General features: G+C 45.8%; 1 protein-coding gene across 9 annotated transcripts in view; it reads right to left on the bottom strand.

Annotated features, from left to right (window-relative positions):
- TOPORS (TOP1 binding arginine/serine rich protein) overlaps positions 1-14,408 on the bottom strand; it is a 38,156-nt gene extending 23,748 nt beyond the window's left edge. For 2 of the 9 annotated variants that reach the window (XM_029615618.1, XM_029615637.1), the window contains exons 1-2: positions 14,100-14,408; positions 12,505-12,575 (exon numbers count right to left, since the gene is read on the bottom strand). The gene's annotated coding sequence lies outside the window, so the exon portion shown is untranslated. Of the gene's footprint in view, positions 1-12,504; positions 12,576-12,685; positions 13,182-13,222; positions 13,376-13,798; positions 14,021-14,099 lie in introns of those variants that run through there. The other 7 variants (XM_029615594.1, XM_029615611.1, XM_029615584.1 and 4 more) reach the window with 4 other exon arrangements.
- Positions 14,409-15,830: the final 1,422 nt, after the last annotated feature.

The raw sequence follows: 15,830 nt of genomic DNA, 5'->3' as shown, positions 1-15,830 counted from the left end.
TCACAACCCTCTCAGTGAAGAAATACTTCCTGACATTGGTTCTAAGTCTTCCTCCCTGGAGTTTCAAATCGTGACCCCTAGTTCTACTAAATAGTTTCCAATGGAAAAGGTTTGTTGACGACCATGGATCATTAAAACCTTTCAAGTATCTGAAGGTCTGTATCATATCACCCCTGTTCCTCCTCTTCTCCAGGGTATACATATTCAGGTTCTTCAACCTCTCCTCATAAGTCATTCGATGGAGATCACCCACCATTTTGGTCGCCCTTCTCTGGACCGCCTCCATCCTGTCTCTTTCTCCTTTGAGATATGGTCTCCAGAACTGAACACAGTACTCCAGATGAGGCCTCACCAAGGACCTATACAAGGGGATTATCACTTCCCTTTTCTTACTAGATATTTCTCTCGCTATGCAGCCTAGCATTATAGCTTTGGCTATCACCGTGTCACATTGCTTCGTCGACTTCAGGTTATTAGACACTATCATCCCAAGGTCTCTCTCCTGCTCCGTGCACATCAGCCCTTCACTCCCCAACGCATATAGTTCTTTCAGATTACCACACCCCAGATGCATGACTCTGCACTTCTTGGCATTGAATCCCAGTTGCCATATCGTTGACCACTCTGCCAGATTCCTTAAATCCCATCTCATTCTCTGTACTCCTTCTGGCATGTCCACTCTGTTGCAGATCTTAGTATCATCTGCAAACAGACAAACTTTACCTTCTATCCCTTCCGCAAGGTCGCTCACGAAGATGTTGAACAGAACCAGTCCCAACACCGATCCCTGTGGCACTCCACTCAACACCATTATCTCTTCAGAGTAGATTCCATTTACATTCACCCGTTGTCTTCTATCCGTCAACCAGTTTGTAATCCATGCCAACACCTTGGAGCTGACTCCCAAGCTTCTCATTTTGTTGACGAGTCTTCTGTGTGAGACCGTATCAAAAGATTTACTAAAATCCAAGTTAATTACATTGAGTGCTCTTCCCTGATCCAGTTCTCTAGTTACCCAAAGAAATCAATTAGATTCTTCTAACAGGACATTCCCCTAGTGAATCCATGCCGCTTCTGATCGAGCAACCCACTGGATTGTAGATAGTTGACTATCCTTTACTTCATCAGTCTCCATTAATTTTCCCACCACCGAGATGATGCTAACTGACCTGTAGTTTCCAGCCTCTTCTCTGCTCCCACTCTTTTGTAAAGCGGGAGCACCACCACCACTCTTCTCCAATCACTGGGCACTACACTGTTTTTCCAGGGATCTATTGAATAGGTCACAGTGGATCCGCCAGAACATCTGAGCTCCCTCAGTATTCTGGGGTGAACCTCATCAGGCCTCATGGTTTTGTCCACTTTCAGTTTTCTTAGCTCTTCCCATACATTATCTTCCATAAATGGAGTTTCATCTATTCTACCCCTTTCTACAGTCTTGATAACAAGTGACTGTCCTTCTCCAGGGTCTTTCTTTAGTGAACATTGAATTTAAATATTTGTTTAATATTTCTGCTAATTCATCATCTCTCTCCACCCATTGATCCTTATCCCCTTTCAATTTCGCTATACCACTATGTAACATATCTAGAAAATTAAGGGCTAAAGAAACTACTTACAAGTTATCAAGGAGGAGTTCCAAGATGGCCGAATGAAGCGTGGTCGACGTGGACGCTCGCTCTTGCTGCTGCTACCAGGCTCGTAATATCGATCGATCCTGGTAACGTTTACCTCAAGAAATTACTTTATGGGACGGAAAAGAAAGCCAAGGACTGCTTCTTACCCCGCGATCTCTCCCGGCCAGTCTTTCACGGGACCCATGGACGCCCATGTCTCCCGCAGTACTCCTTTGCCGGGGAATCAGCCGCTGGAGAGTGGGGGAGGGGAATTTGAGCTCCCCTCTCTCCCTGGCTCTATATCACCATTGAGCCCGGCGCGAGGAACGCCTCCTGGTAACCCAGCGGATGAGAGACCCACCTCGATAGCTGTAGAGGCTCCGTGGACCCAAGTGGTACAATCGGTTTTCTCTGCGGGGGACAGCGAGGTGGGGGAGGAATTCGCAAGCCCGACGGCCATCTTGGGAGAAGGAACCAGGAGAAGAATGAGAGACGGGGGAGGAGAGGAAAACCTCAGAACCGACCAGTAGCCTATATGGACTGAATTAACAATTCCAGAACTGCTCTCTGTCCAAAGACCAGGTGAGATATCTTTAATCTCTATTTGGGATGCAATAGCTGAGTTACGTGCTTCTATATCTAAACAGCTGGCACCGATAGTTAAAAGAAGTAATGAAATGGAACAAAAAATAACATCTTTGGGAAATACAACAGTGGATTTAAATCAACAAATATCTACTATTAGAGTTCAAGCAACCTCTATTCAACAATCTCAAAGTTTACTGGCTAAGGATAATGCTAATTTAGCATTAAAAGTGGAGCTGCTAGAAAACAATATTAGAAATAAGAACTTGAGGATTATAAACTTTCCCAAAGTTCCTCTTGTTTCGCCACGGGATATGTTCAAGAGATACTTAATTGAAATCCTTAAAATCCCTGAAAATGCCATTCCACCAACATCTAAGGTATTTTATTTGCCAACGCCTAGAAGAGATCTAAGCCAGCAAAGGGGAGGAATGGAAGCAATACAGTCTGCAATGGAGCCACTAATGGACTTGACTGCAATAATTGAAACATCGGATTCAGACATTGCAATACCTGCTACACTTATAGTATCACTGGTCTTAGAGCCTGATCGGGACTGGTTACTGAAATTGTTTTTCAGGCATAGAACAGAAACCTTCCTGCGATTTAAAATAAATATTTTTCCTGACGTATCTCGCTCAACGCAGAAGAGGCGCAAGCAGTTTCTATTAATGAGGTCTATGGTACAACAGATAGGGGGTCATTTTGTTTTAAAATTCCCTTGCAAATGTTTAGTGAAACATCAAAATGTTTCTTATGTTTTCTTTGACCCTCCTCAGTTGTCACAATTCCTAATAGGGAAAACCCCTGAGAGTGGTTCTGAGGTAGAACCTCCACCCGTAGACCCTCAGGAAAGCGCTCCGTAAATATTAAATGTACTGCACCGCATCAGTCATTGAGCTTTCTATTATTAGTATTGTATTACAATTTCCTTGGGATTGTGTCTGGTTAACTCCCCTGTATTGAGGACTTTGAATGGTATTGTGTATATGAAGAATGTTCAACAATTTTGTATCCTGCTATTGGTTTATTGTAAAACAATACCTGTTTTTCTATTCAAGATTATTCTTGTATTTAATTTGAGAAAAATTCAATAAATAAATAATAATAATAAAAAAAAAGTTATCAATAAAGAGCAGGAATCATACTCTGCATCGCTCACCCTAAGACGGCTAACCATAAAATCCAAATCCTGCAGCCGAGGGCAGGTCTGAGATTGACCTACCCTTCACGAAAGGAAATTTTCAGGTAAGTAGTAATTTCTCCTTCCTTAGCATTTGGGTAGGTGAATCCCAACGAGTGGGATGTACAAAAGCTAATCCTGAAAAAGGCGGGAGACTGCCAGCAGCCCTGTCAAAACAGTTGGTGCAAAAGCGGCGACCTCCCTAGCCCTAACATCCAAGTAGTAATGCTTGGTGAAGGTGTGCAAAGATGGCCATGTCGATGCTTGGCAATTTCAGCAGGCAACAACAAATGAAGTTCCGCCCACGATACTACCTGAGTTCTCGTGAAATGCAGTCTAATCTGCTTTGGTAATGCAACTTCAGCAGCCATATAGGTTGCCGTAATCACCTCCTTTACCCAGTGGGCAATCATTGACTGTATCATTGGTGCTCCCTGCTTACCTCCACCATGAAGCACAAACAGGTGCTCAGACTTCTAAAACAGTCTTAGTCACCTCCAAGTAAAGCAGTAAATGACACTTGACGTCCAAAGAATGCAAAAGGATGTACTCACCTTCATCTGTGACCCTGTCCAAGGCAGACAGAGAAATGGACTGATTCAAATGAAAGACCGAAACCACTTTGGACAAAAAGGAAGTCACAGTTCGAAGCTGAACCGCACCCAGAGTCACACGGAGAAAAGGCTCACGTCAGGAAAGAGCCCACATCTCAGAGACCTGATAAGCCAAATAGATTGAAGACAGTTTTTTTGGTATCAAAGTAAGCAGCTGCAAGGAAAGGAGTACGCAGTAGCTTATAAAGTTGGACCTGCCAAGACCTCAAGGACCAAGTTAAGATGCCACAAATGCACTGGAAACCGCAATGGGGGATGAAGATATTTAACTCCCCGCAAGGAACAGGACACATCCAGATGGGAAGACAAAGGCACTCCCATTGACTCCTCCCCTGTAACAAGCCAGTGTCGTAACTTGAACCTTCAAGATAGGGCCAAACCCTTAAGCAAACGGTTCTGTAAAAATTTCAAAATCAAAAGGAATATCTACCTTGAGCAGTTGAGTACCACACTGAGAACACCAAGCTTCAAAAACCCTCCAAATTCTAACGTAAGCTAGAGAAGTAGAAGATTTCCAAGGCTGAAGAAGAGTGGAAATTACAGAAGGTGAATAACTGCACTTTAACAAGCAAGCCCTTTCAATGGCCAAACCTTAAGACAGAATCAACCCGGATCCTCATGCAGAATGGGCTCCTGACATAGCAATCCATCCGAGACGGCAGCCGGAGGGGACTGCCCACCAGAAGTCTCTGGAGATCAGTGTACCACAGCCTTGGAGCCCAATCCAGAGCCACTAAATAGGACGATGTTGGTTTCACTTGCAAACTTCTATACTAGCCTGCCTATCAAAGGCCAAGGCAGGAATGCGTACAGCAGGGCGCCATGTGGCTACTCCTGGACAGGAGTGTATGTCCATCGCTTTTGGGTCCCTCCTGCAACTGAAGAAGCATGGAACTTTAGCGTTGTTGGAGTTTGCAATATATCTAGATCCAGTAGTCCCCAGCGGTCCACCAGGAGCTGAAAAAGGCCTAGTTTGTGAGCTCCCATTCTCCTGGGTCCAAGATTCTCCTGCTGAGGAATTCAGCTCTGATATTGTCCTTTCCGGCAACGTGAGAGGCAGATATGCTTAGGAGATGCTGCTCTGCCCATACCATGAGTGCATCTATCTCCTCTGACACCTGTTGACCCTTGGTTCCACCCTGATGATTGATTTAAGCCACCGAGTCTCTAGCTGTTCAGCTAACCACAGGCACACCAACAGAACCACTCGTGCCTCCAGTTTCTTGATGTTACACTGCTGCTCCACTGCACTCCAGCACTCTTGCACCACCAACTCTCGACAGTGAGCCTCCAGGTCCAGAGGCTTGCATCTGTTGTGAGGACCAATCAATCCTGCGTCAGAGAAATTCCTTTCCGGAGATAGTCCACATGTAACCACCAGTTCAACTGAGATTTCACCTCTAACGGAAGGAGCAGCCTCATTGCATAATTCTGAGACTGCGGACTCCATCGGGAGAGCAAGGCACACTAAATAGGGTGCATGTGTGTCCTCACCTAGGGAATCACTTCTAATATGGCAGCCATCAAGCCCAGGACCTATAGATAAGACCACACGGTCGGACGAATAGAGTTCCAGAGGGATCAGCCTCGCAGCATCAATGAGTGGATCCGTCCAGCAGAAACACTCTGCCCTGCCTTGTATCGAATTGAACCCAGACATACTCCATGGTCTGAGATGGCTACAAATTTCTCTTGGCCAGATTCACCACCCAGCCTAGTTCCTGTAGCAAGGAAACCACCCTGCAGGAAATACTAAGACTCTCTTCCAATATCTTGACTTGAATCAACCAGACATCTAGACAGGGGCGAACTAGAATGCCCTCCTTACGAAGGGCAGCTGCACCACTACCATGACCTTGGAAAAGGTGCTGGGTAATGTGGCTAGTCCGAAAGGCAAGGCCTGAAACTGGTAATGACAATCCAAGATAGCAATATGGAGAAAAAGCTGATGTTCCTGCTGGATGGGAATATGCAGATACGCCTCCATCAGATCCAAAGACATGAGGTATTCCCCTGCTTGAATTGCCATTATGACCAAGCACACCATTTCCATCTTGAAATGAATGACTTGTAGATGTCGATTGATGCCATTGAGATCCAGTATGGGCCGAAATGACCCTTCCTTCTTGGTCATATCGGCCTGTATTTCACTGCGATTCGGGAACGGGAATCATTACTTTCAGAATCAACAGCTGTTGTAATGTCACTTCCAATTTTACCCTCTTCTGAGGGGAGTTGCATGAAGAGACCATGAAGGCATCCGGAGGAATGCAAAGAAATTTTTTAGAGCATAGCTATTCCAAACCACTGAGAACTCATTGATCTGAAGTAATCTGAGCCCACCTATGATAAAACTGAGATAGACGACTACCTTTCTTTTGCAAACCTTCATTGGGAAGACAGAGGGGCTCCACCTCCGGAGCTCATATTCTTTCGAGGACCTCGGGGGCAAAAGGACTGAAATCTGGAGAAAGGGACGGGGTCTCTGGGAAGAACCTCCCCTATAAGACCGAAAAAGCCGGTAGGTCTTGAGAGCGGTCACTTGCCTGAGAAGTCCGGGAAACTGGCTTCTTATCCTCTGGCAAATGCGGGATGTGAGTTTCTCCACATTTACTTGCCATTTTTTTCAATTCCCTGCCAAACAAAAGCGAGTCTTTGAAAGACAGCTTAGTCAGTTTGGACTTTTGAAATACTATCTGCGGACCAGTTGCACAGCCAAAGCTGTTGCCTGGCCGCAATAACTGAAGCAGCCACTCTGGTGGCTGTGCGTACCAAATCACAGCCCACTTCAGCCAAGGTGGTGCCCCCCCCCCCCAGTTCTACTATAGGTCCTTAACTGGACCCAATACTGCCAGACTCTTGACAAAGACACAAGTTAGCCCGAGCTACCAAGGTGCAACAAGAAGCAATTTGCAAGTTCATTGTCACTGCCTCAAAGGCCAGCTTCACGATAGTCTAAATTCTCCTATCCTGAGCATCCTTCATACCACTACCTCTCTCTACCTGTATGGTGTTATGTTCCATGACAGAATACATGAAGGGAAACACAACTGCTCTCTGGTCTGCGGACCTAAGGGGTATAAACCCGCTAAGACGCGTCCTCCTTTACAAGGACACTTCTGGTGCATTCCATTCCAGGTGAATCAACTCCTGGACTGCATCCATGAAGGGAAAGAAACAAGAAGCCTTGCACAGGATGACCAAAATAGGATCCTTCTGAGTCCCCAAGGAGTCAGGCCATTCCGAGGGTCTTCAGGGTTTGAGATATCAGACTGGGCATCTTATCTCTCTGAAAGAAATGAAGCAGAGCTCTATATGGCTCCAAATCTGGGGGAATATCCTCTTCCGCATGAGAAAAGCCCCAATCGTCATCATCCTGATCCACCTGCATTCAAGCTCTGTCAGACCACACTGCTCTACAGCGCTTGATCGTAGAGACAGGCGGAGGAGCACGCGGAGCATCTAGACCTACCTTAGCAGGAATTGCTGCTTCAGCAGACCGGCCTTGGAGAAATGTCTGCAATTTCTGGAAGAATTCCACCCAGGAAAAAGGAGGTCGGTTCTACTCCTGACCCCACAGGCCCAAATCTGATGTCCTCTGAGGACTCGACCTGTGGACCAATCAGGGGAGGAGACACCCCTGTAGTGTTTCCCTCGGTCCCAACTCCCCTTAGACTAAGGAATTGGGCCATCATCAGCAAAATCGGAAGGAGGCAAATCTCCCTGAGCATCCAGGTAGCACCGACACAGGCTTAAAGAAAGCTCCGGCTGAATGGCTCTGTTGTGGCAGGCAGCACAGATAGATAGGTACTTAGGTTTCTTCGATGCGGGCGCCATGCTATAAGTGCACAGCCCGAAGAAAGCTCGTGCCTAGCTTTCCTCTGCGTACAAATGTGCCTAATATGGATGCACGATGTTACAATTTTTCTCGCTCTCTCCTTGAAAAGGGCTTGGATGCACGTCCAAGCCCACACGCATTGGCCACTCGACCCATTGGACACCTAAAATGGGCGCACAAAATGTGCGTCCAGAAGGAAAAACGCCCAATTGCATGCACAAATGAGAATGGGCACACACCTGAACACACAGACAGTCTGCACAGACAGTCTGCAGAAAAAAAGCATGCAAAAGTATCCTGTGGCCTACCGCGTGCAAAAATAGGAGAATTCAGGAAGTGGGGCCTAGCCAAACGGCTGCTCAACCCACCGTGCCTGCACTCTCTCCTCACAGAACTCCCAAGAAACATGAATGGGACAGCCAAATGCAGAGGATACCAATCCTTCTCCTGCTGTTTTTCTATCGCTGACTTTTTTTTTTCTCTTTTCAAAAGTTAAAAACATTTACCTGAGCTCAGCCCTCCTTGGCTGAGAGCAGGAACAGGTTCTGGCTACCGGGGGGGAGGGGGTGCGCTAAAGCCTTCATCACCAAACCTCTCTCAGCCTTCAACTGCTAATTGGAATTTAGGTCCACACCAGTCAAGGATACCAGATTAAGGCACTCGTGAGGGAGGGACTGCACGGTATCACCTCAGGAGGCAAGCGGTGCTACAGACATTTCCTTTCCAAACTTTTTTTTTTTTTTAAACTCACAGGCAATCCCCCCTCCGAAGGGAAATGCATGTCCATCATCTGCTGGAGATAGAGTATACTAGCGGGCTGATGTCAGGGCGAGACCCAAATGCTAAGGAAACAAATATGCTTGCAAAATACACAAAGAGCTTTATGGAGGACTGTTTTAGTGAAGCAACTGAAAAAAGTGGACCAATTAAGAAATTAAAGCCTGCAAAGCTGGAATATAAAGCAGTTTAAAAAAAAAAAAAAAATCTCCCCTCCCTTTCCCCAAGGTTATTCTATGGTCATGATAGGAATCAAGAATTTTTGCCTGCCTCGAACAATATGCTTGTATTAATGATATCAAGTTCACATTAGAGACACTGTGTCACATGCCAAACTTATCAGCACAGCTTTTATTTTATTTATTTTTTTAACTAATTTTGTCCCATTTTTCTTTTGCTCTCCCATTCTCCTCCCACTTTTTCCCTGTCAACCTGTCCTCCTTGTTTCTGTACCCCAGTGACTGCTCCTGGCTTGGGGGCCACTGATCTTTCCAGCCCAGGACCACTGCTGCTCTTTCTGGCCCTGGAACTTCTATTGCTCATCCATTCCTTGGCCCGTCCTCTTAGCCTGAAGCCAGTGTGGCTCTGGTGGCAGACACATGGTTTTAAGCACATAAGTTTTTCCCAGCCCTGTTTAGCCTAGCCATCATCCTCAAGTGTAATCTTAGACATGAAGGCTGGAAACTATGTTCCAATTCTGTTTTGCCTACAATTCTAGATCTTGACCATTTTTAATGTCATCAACCCAGACTGCTCTCTGCTTTCCTCTTTCTTTTGTCCTCCTTTGTGTTCTCCAATTCTAGATTATCTAATTTGCCACCAGAACCTTCAAGTACATGACCAGCAAACCTCATTCTCCTTTTGATCAGGTCCCCCACCAGGGCTCTTCCATCATCTCATGCACTATGGGGTAAATTTTAAATGAACGTGCAGGCATCCATGGGTACGCCGTTTCCGATAAGCACACATGGACACGCCAATTTTATAACATGCATGCGTTAACATGCGAATGTTATAAAATCCAACACCCGTGTGCAAGGGGGGGGGGGAGGTATTTTGTAAAAAAAAAAAAAAAAAAAAAAAAAAAAGTGCGGTGATGCGATCAGGCCTTTGCCCATGTCCCTATCCCCCCTAACTAACCTTCCTCCCTTTTCCCCCTCTCCACCCCGACCCCTAAACCCACCCTAACCTATTTTTTTTTTTTGTTGTAGAACGTACCTGCTCAAAGGAGCAGCAGTAAGTCCCGCACGCTGGCAGCTGGTCGGCGCACGCTGGAATAGCGCTGGCCTGGCCGGCCCCTGCTCTTCCTTTGCCTGCCCATTTTTGCACAGCCGGCTCTTCCCTGTGTACCGTGACATATGCGAGTGGCTGTGGGTGCTCTAAAATGCCACATGCTTATCTTGTGGTTTTTACTCGCGTCAGCTATTTAAAAAGTATTTGTATTTAAGATCTTGTCCTTCTAGCTAATTTTCAGAGTTCTATAACATACTTCAAATACTTGCATTTCTTCAAGATTTCTTTATTACAAGTCCACTAGCCGTTAAGCTACATTTAAACATTTTTTTTCGGTCCATTTCCTTCCCACTCCCCCCTCCCCCCCTCTAGTCCCCCCCCGTCAGCTCATCCACAACTGGCAGACCGGGGGGGGGGGGGGGGGGGGGTCCCGTCGTTGCCGCTGCTACTGCTCCTCCCGCTCCTCAGGATCCAGTGCCATTTTTTTTTTCGGGCACGCTACGCTCTGACCGACGTGCTCGCCCGCGCATGCGCGGTAGAGCTGCTCTCTACTGCGCATTTGCGGGCCGTCAGTCAGAGCCCATTTATAAGGTAGATGTTTCACATCTATATCCTGTCACCGAGATGTAAGCACTCACTTGCTTTTTCTTTACTTTTAAATCCTTACAGTGCAAAAATTCATTTTTTACTTTCCCAATTCTTTCTATTTCTGTTTAACAAGTTCCATCCACTGTGATCTGTGTGCAAATCAGCATTTACAGGTGAATTTTAAAAAGGAGTTACATATGTAAATGTAATATACCATCAGAGCAATTTTAAAAAGCCAATTACACGTGTAAAGTGCACTTACACTTGTATAAACTATGGACAATTCAATAACATATACTGTAGCAATTTCCAAAAGCCCACCTGCATGGGTAAAGTGCATTTCAATGTGTAAAACCCACTTTATTTATTTATTTATTTAAGGTTTTTTTATACCGGCATTCATGAACTCGTTCACATCATGTCGGTTTACAGAAAACAGGGGTGCGGATAATACAACCAAAAAACATAAATAACATGATGAAGAGAAGCAGTTACAATTAACAAGGGCTAATGAACTGGGAATGTAAGAAATAGAAAGAGATAGAGGAGAATAATTATATACAAAAGTTCAATATAAATATGGTGTCTCATATGTACAGTCTCTGAGTAGAGAGTTTGTTTATGGTGCATCTTAGGTAGAGTTCGAGAAGGCTTGCCTGAAAAGCCATGTCTTGAGTCTTTTCCTAAAGGTTAGGAGACATGGTTCGTTTCTGAGTTCTGGAGGGATGGAGTTCCATAACTGTGGGCCTGCGGTGGAAAGGGCTCGGTCTCTTAAGGTGCTGTGATTAGTGGTTTTCGTGGGTGGAACAATGAGGCATCCTCTGTAGGCTTCCCTGGTCGGTCTTGTGGATTTGTGGAAGCGGGGAGGAATTTGTAGATCGATTGTGGTATGTTGGTGAATGATTTTGTATATCAAGGTGATGGATTTATAAATGACTCTGAAATGAATTGGTAACCAGTGGAGGTCTTGTAGCACTGGGGAGATATGGTCTCTTTTCTTAGTGTTTGTCAGTAGACGGGCTGCTGCGTTTTGGACCATTTGGAGCGGTTTTGTGTATGAGGAGGGGAGGCCAAGTAAAGTGGAGCAGCAGTAGTCCAATTTTGAGAAAATGAGGGCTTGGAGGATGGTTCTGAAGTCTTTGGCATGGAAGAGTGGTCTTATCCTTTTTAAAACTTGCAGTTTATAGAAACAGTCTTTGGTGGTTTTATTGATGTGGGCTTTGAAGTTTAGTTTATTGTCGATTAGCACACCTAGATCTCTTACATGAGTGGTTTGTAGGTTGTTTGGCAGAGAGGTTGTGAGATTGTTATCAGGAGTTATGAGTAATACTTCAGTTTTGGCGGAGTTTAGTACCAGATTGAGGCTGTTGAGGAGGTTTTTGATTTCTAGGTGACAGGATTCCCAGTATTCAAGGGTTTTTGAGTATGATTCTTTGATGGGGATCAGGATCTGGATGTCATCTGCATAGAGAAAGTGTATTAACTTGAGGTTGATGAGGAGTTGACATAGTGGTAGGAGGTAAATATTAAAGAGTGTAGGGGATAAAGAGGAACCTTTGAAGCATGTAATGCTTTTTAAAATCAGGCCCTTAGCTAGGTTTAATGGGAAGGCATCATGGCAAATTATAAACAAAACGGACTTTTCACAGTGGCCAAGTGTTTTGCTTCAGATCACTGAACACACCTGGCTGCTGCTGATCAGCACCTTATTTCAACTATGAGGTCAGGGTGGTAGGTAAGGAGGAAGAAGAAATGTTTATAGTTTTGTGCCTCTGACTTAGCTTCCTGATATGCAGCATTATGCAGGTGAACGATGCCTGTGCTGCAAAAGACTTGAGCTTATCTATTTTTTTTTTTTGGTTGGCCAGCAGACTTTAAGCAGCCTCCTAAATTTCTTCAGTGAAAGCTCTGTGGGCAAGTTAAAATTTAAGTAAAACATTACAGCTTTCCTGTTACTTTAACAATAAAGGAGAGCTAGTATTGGGGATAGAGATCATTTGATGTCTTTGGTAAGAAGGTAACCATAACCATTAAGATCTACATCTACAAAACAAAAAGGCAGTGACATACCTTACTGTGCTCATAAAAGGTAGTGGTACTACAAGTTTTTGGAGGTGTGTGTCCACTCTTCTATGGAACACCTGAAAGATAAAAAATAACTCAGTTTCATACTCCCAATTAAGTGCCAAGAATAAGAGATGGATGGTGGTTTTAAAATAAATCTTTGTACATCTTGCCGAAGTTTACATACCTGCTACCCATTTACAATTGTAAATTTTGACTCTTCTATTTTTAAATACTTTAAAGCTGATATCCTTGAAGCAGCCATGTTGGACAATACCACAAATGAACAGTTTATTTTTGTTGTGAGTCATTGTCACAAATGGCTGTATTTTGGACGTAGCACAATGCTATTTTCGTAAACGAGGGTTGTGTTGGCTTCCATCTCTCAAATGCACTGGGTAGCAGATTTGTAGCAAAGATCGCTTCTTGCTGGAGTGTCTAAACTGTCACACAGGTCTTGGACAACAGTTTTCATTAGACCAGTGGCCCCTGTTTTAAGCATGTGAAGCATGAGTCTCCACATTCCAGCCCCAACCCACTCTCTGGCGTGAATACACGGACCCGAAGCACGTTGCCCCATATAGTCTAAACAAATAAGACAAGGGGAACCCAGGCGAAAACTTGTTTTTCCTACCATGTTTTGAAGAAATCCCTCTAGGGCCGTGCACCCACCCCCGCCGGGACGAATCTGTCCCCAACTCCCTCCACAGCCAAGCACTCTCACCCTACTAAAGATCAAGAAGCTGCTGCTATTGCCCGAGAAGAGAACAGGAAATTGTCCAAAACCGCTGGCTCTTCCACGGGGAGCTAAAGATCAAGCACTAACTTCCCACCAGCTGCTTTTCCGGCTCTCCCAGCACCGCCCTCTCCTTCCGCATCACGCAGCCACGTGAGCACGCAATAAGCGCGCGCGCGCACACACGCACAGAGACACCCACTACGCAGGCGCAGCAGGCTGTAAACACCGGCGACAGGAGAGACACCCAGGTTACTCCTGTCCGAGGGGACTCCAAGTCATTTATATTTCAAACAAATTAAAGTCAGAGTGGGGGGGCAGCACATCAGTTTACACTTAACACGCATACCCCGCCCCCAACAAAAAAGCTAAAGCAGGCCTAACGCGCTCACTGTGTTATCACAAGACGGGGATGAAGAGGCGCACCGCACGTCACCGAGGAGCGGAGCTTATATTCCAAGCTCCGGCGCGCACTCCCAGAACTGGAAGGGGCAATCGCCCCCCCCCCCCTGTGACATCACAAAGCAGAGGAGTCCTTTATAAAATCAACATACACACACCCACCCTCAGCAGCGCAGCTTCCAGAACCTCGCCGAGAGAATGAGGGAAAGCGGCGCCTCTTACCGCTGCTGCTGCCTGACTGCCTGCCGTATGCTCCTCCGGGGCGTAACAGCCAAACCCATCCACAAGAGAATTCACCTCGGAGAGTGTCCGACCGCAAACTGCACCCCTCACACAAGAGCTGCGGGCGGGAGAGCCACGCGCACAGCCTGCCGGGAGTGAGAGAGACAGAGAAAGAGAGAGCCCCCCCACTGCCGGCACCAGTAACCCCCCACCCCTCCCCGCTACTCCGAGTCACACTCACGTGCCGTCACAGCCTCCGCGGCCTCGTCAATCCCCATTTCCCACAGCTCCCCGGGGAAAAGCTGAGCACACCTGGGCAGGGCGGCGGCGGCAGTGCCCCCTAGCAGCAGGAGGACCGCAAGCGCCCCTCTGCATGCTCAGGAGGAAACAAAGGCAAGCCGAGAGCGCCCGCGGAAGGAAAGGACCCTTTTCAAGGAGAGAGCGAGAAAAATTGGAACATCGGGCAAAAAAAGAGGGTTCGGTGGGCCACCGTCTGGTTAATCCATCTTGGATGTTGTCATTCATCTCGCTTCAGCTTTGCACTCCTAAATCATTCATCCGCTCTAAACAATACAGCTTTAAATCTCGACCCGCTCCCTCACTAATTTAAAGCCTTTAGTTAAAAAAAAAAAACAAAAGACCAGCTGTCGCTTACCTCGTCGTGCCCAACCTTTCAAGAAGGGACCGAGGATTAAAGTGGAGAGAGGGGAGAAGCGCTGCTGTCTCTCTGCACAGAAACCCCGAGATGGCGCTCTCGAAAGATTGTGCCGCCCTACTAGCTCGGCTCTTTCTTTTCTTTCCCTGCCTATACATCAATTCCATGCGCTGTTGCTATAGAGAAAATAAGCTTGGGGAGAGACTGGCTTTGGAGTATTATTGACGGAAGGAATAGCGCGGCTCATTCGTTCCCCTTTTGTTATCCCAAGAACACGCGGAGGGAAACTCCCGGGCATTCAGCCTAATGCAAGTCAGTAAAGGCGTCTTGGAGTGGCTTCGTTCGCCCTGCTTGGCTGCACAGCGGAAATCTACATAGTACAGACAGCCGAGTCCTCGCATGAGCCACTGGTTTAACTCATAGGCGTCTAAAACGATGGCTAACGAAAGACGGGAGGGATTCTTGTTTACGGATCGAACGTTATCGCTAGTTTTAGGAGATAAGTATCTTAGAAAACACAGGGATAATGTCCATTTATTTTGAAGTTCCTACGTTTGAATGTAAGGCATAGTGCGATTTTTCTTTTTTTAATCCTTCTTACTCAAAGGGTAGTCCCATGCTGATGCTTCAAGATAAAACTCCAGCCAAAACAAACAAAACTAAGAGGAACGGGCAATATATATCCAAGCGGTCTGCCCGTTAGCATGTCAACTCTGCTGCATTTCACATAGATAAGTTACCCTGTTTTACCCTAATCCTTGGTTTAAAAACTCCTTAATGTTTTTCCTTTTAAATCATTTTTCATATTTTGTAAATTCTCATTGTACTAGTCCTCTGCATGCTATAGACCAATGGTTCTCAACCTTTTTTCAGCCAGGACATACCAGACAGATGGTTCTCACATGCGTGCAACACAAAACATGTGACTGTCGCGGGGCTAAATGTAAATATACATTCTGCATCCTCAGGAACCCCCTCGACCCCCAAAAATGGGTGCAGAGCAGAACTAGGGCATTATCTATACAACTTACCATATAAAAAAATATTCTGGTTCTGATGACATCTCAGTAAAAGCAAAACAAATTTCCTTTACATGTAGGCGCAATACCCCTCCTTCTGAAAAGACAGTAATTTACCACTAATGCATGTCCCATTGAGAAAACACAATAAGATAGATACAAATGACTACATGCTAGTAAAATACCTCACCTTAGTCACACACCCAGAACTGACCTTCACCACAAATTATAAATATGGAGACAAACTGGAATGAAAAACCAAAACAACCACTCTGCATGCAGTGCAAGCCTGGAGAAA

This window comes from Rhinatrema bivittatum, chromosome 1 (assembly GCF_901001135.1).
Source record: "Rhinatrema bivittatum chromosome 1, aRhiBiv1.1, whole genome shotgun sequence".
Lineage (NCBI taxonomy): Eukaryota > Metazoa > Chordata > Amphibia > Gymnophiona > Rhinatrematidae > Rhinatrema > Rhinatrema bivittatum.
The sequence above is the reverse complement of the archived record's forward strand: the minus strand, read 5'-3'. Positions and strand labels throughout refer to the sequence as shown.